This window comes from Pundamilia nyererei, unplaced genomic scaffold (assembly GCF_000239375.1).
Source record: "Pundamilia nyererei isolate P.nyererei 1_Seehausen unplaced genomic scaffold, PunNye1.0 scaffold00008, whole genome shotgun sequence".
NCBI classification, from domain to species: Eukaryota; Metazoa; Chordata; class Actinopteri; order Cichliformes; family Cichlidae; genus Pundamilia; species Pundamilia nyererei.
This window is the reverse complement of record NW_005187409.1, coordinates 4,739,918-4,742,940: the sequence shown is the minus strand read 5'-3', so window position 1 is coordinate 4,742,940 and position 3,023 is coordinate 4,739,918.

The window sequence follows — 3,023 nt, the reverse complement described above, 5'->3', positions numbered from 1 at the left end:
AAGCTATATCAGTTCAGTGTATTTGCTGTCATGTAAAAAAACAGTTTCTAGATGATCTGAGGAAGCAACCATTAGCACATGGGTACACTGTGGTCATAAAGGGATGGACATGGTCAGCAACAATATTTAGGTAGGCTGTGGTGTTTAAAAAAAATGCTCAGTTGGTCCTAAGAGGTTCAAAGTGTGGCATGAAAATATCCCCCACCAGCAGCCTGAATGTTGATACAAGGCAAGAGGATCAGACCAGGAAACTCTTTTCCAATATTGGGGAGCCCAGTCTCAGAGATGGTTTTCAGCATACCTTGAATGAGCATTTGAGTTACTGTTGACTTCCTATTTTTCTGGCCATTTTCACCCAGAGAACTGCCGCTCACTGGATATTTTCCCTTTTCCTAGTTCTTTGTGAACATCATCCAAGATGGTGGTGCAGCACATTGAGTTTTGGAATTGGTTAGATATTTGCTTTAACAAGCAGTGGAACAGGTGTACCTAATAAAAAGTGTAAATTCTTGTGTGCCCATGATTTAACACCTCACACATCCCACGCACCGTATATTGTCAACTGTAGTCTGATACCTGAGCAGCTGACTGCATTTTCTAATAATATCTTTATTTTTTTTTGTCTCGCTATCAGTGATGCAACAAAGCTGAAGTCAGTGAAATGTGAGCAAAGGTCCCACACAGCTCTCATTAGTTTTCCACGTGCAGTTATTCTCTCTTTGCTATCAGAATATCCGTTTTGCATCCCAGGTGTAAAGAGTTTCACATAAATAACAATATATTGAAAACAACCAGCAAATGCATGTATTACATCACAAATCACAGACAAGTCCTCGATGTTTGGTCTACACAGGTAAACTGAGGCCAAACCAAACTCTTATTTAGTGGTCTGACAGATAAACGGAGCTGCACAGTGTGCTCGGTGTAGCCTGTGGGACTGAGTGTTGTGTTTGATGGTTAAAGCTGATATTCTTCAAATAAAGTGTGAGAGGTTTCTGATGTAATATAACCAGCCAGGGACAACATTTTCTTTTTTTTTAGTGCATGCAGTTTGAAAACTTGACTCAAGTGTTTGACCCACATTCTCCGGGCAGACACGTGGATTCACTCTGAACACAGCACAGCAACTTCATCACACGGACTTCACACAGACCACAGCTACATGTTTAATCATCAGTGAGAATCTCTTGTTTTGGATCAGCATGAAAAAGCAAGGCCCTTTAGGTACTTTTTCACATTTATATAGCATTTCTCTTTTCTTACTGCCCGCTCAAAAAACTCAACTAAAAGTCAGATTGTAACTGCAGCACTTTGTCTACCTCACATATATGGCTAATTTAGATGCTGCAGTTCACATGCATGTCTTTGGACTGTGGAAAGAAGCTGGAGCACCCAGAGGAAACGCACACGGGTGAACAGGGGCAACACGCAAACTCCACACAGAAATCCTCCAAATGGGATTCAAACCAGGAACCTTCCTGTTGAATGATGACAGTGCTGCCTAACCACCGCAGCACCAATATCCCAGCCCAAATTTTAGTTATTGCAGGAATTTCTGCTGATTACACCGGTGCGGTCTTGTGATTGGCTGACTGCTGCAAACAGAAGGTGTGAACAGCTGAAAGGGGACAAAGGGGAGATATCCCTCCCCTTTGTCATATAGACCCAAGAGTTGTAGCATCGTTTCACTTTCATAACAGTTTTTTAATTCGATTCCGTTATACTGATTTATGTCTTTTGTGAAGAGTTTTAGGGCTCACCTGTGGAAACTGCTGTATAAATAAATTAAATTCTTTGAGGTTTGAAGTCAGGAGGTGCAGGGGGTTTATAGTTGACTCAATGACTGATGCATGAAAAACAAACCAATCATCCCTCTCCATCACGTTGCTTGACAGTTAGTATGAGGTGTTTGTGCTGATGTGTTGTATTTATGGACAAACATCTCCACTTTGGTCTCCTCTATCTAAAGGACATTGTTACAGAAGTGTTAGAAAGAAAAGGCTTTATCCTGTCAACCCTTCCAAACAAACCAAACTATTTCAGCCTTTTTTTCTAATTGATCTGTCATGAACTTTAACATTTAACATGCTAACTGAAGCTAGAGTCTGAGTTATAGCTCTTGTGTATTTTTTAGTTTCTTTGAGCATTGCACGGTCTGACCTTGGGGTGAATTTGATGGCCATCTGCTTGCAGATTGGCAGCCCTGAATGTTTTCCACTAGCGAATAATCTGTCTCACTGTAGAGTGATGGATTTAAATTGTTTGGAAATGGCCTTATAACCCTCCCCAAACTGATGGGCAACAACGATTGTTTCTCTAAAATCACGGCTGATGTCTTCCTCCTAGGCACTGTGTTAACACACCTGAATGCTCCAGACCAGCAAATGTGACATAACTCCTGCTTTTATAGAGGCGCTCACACTTGCAGATGATCAGCTAAGCAAGTCAATTTGGTTAGCAGCACCTGGAGGCTTTTATCCTCTGATTTTGTTTTAGAGCAGTGAAGGTGAGACTAGTTTTCTTTTTACCATGAATATAAATGTGATCGGAATTGAGGAAAATCACAATGGGCCCACTTTATTTAAGCCAGAGATGTTAATGAAAACTTTCCCAGGATGACTGATTTAAATGGTCCCATTATGTGGGATAGAGTTTATCATGAGGCAGTGTGTAACTTTAGTTTTCAGTAGTGCTACACAAATAACCTTCCACATGCACTCAGAGAGTTTTGTGTCACCTTACATGACAACTGACATTTTTTTGTGCATTTATCACAAAAATCTGCATATGAATGAATTATGTCCTCACGCCGTGATTTACTGCACCGCCAAGACGCGCAAAAGCACAATGAGCAGCGCGATGAAGAGAGCTTGCTGCAATAAAAACCATTCAGCAAACTTTGCCTTGTTTTACATACAAAAAGCTTTTCAGCGTAAATCAGTTTCTGAGTAGGAGCCGCTTCGATTAAAGTGATACAACGAGAAAGCAATAAATGAAAAGACAGATTAGCAATTTGAAGTTTA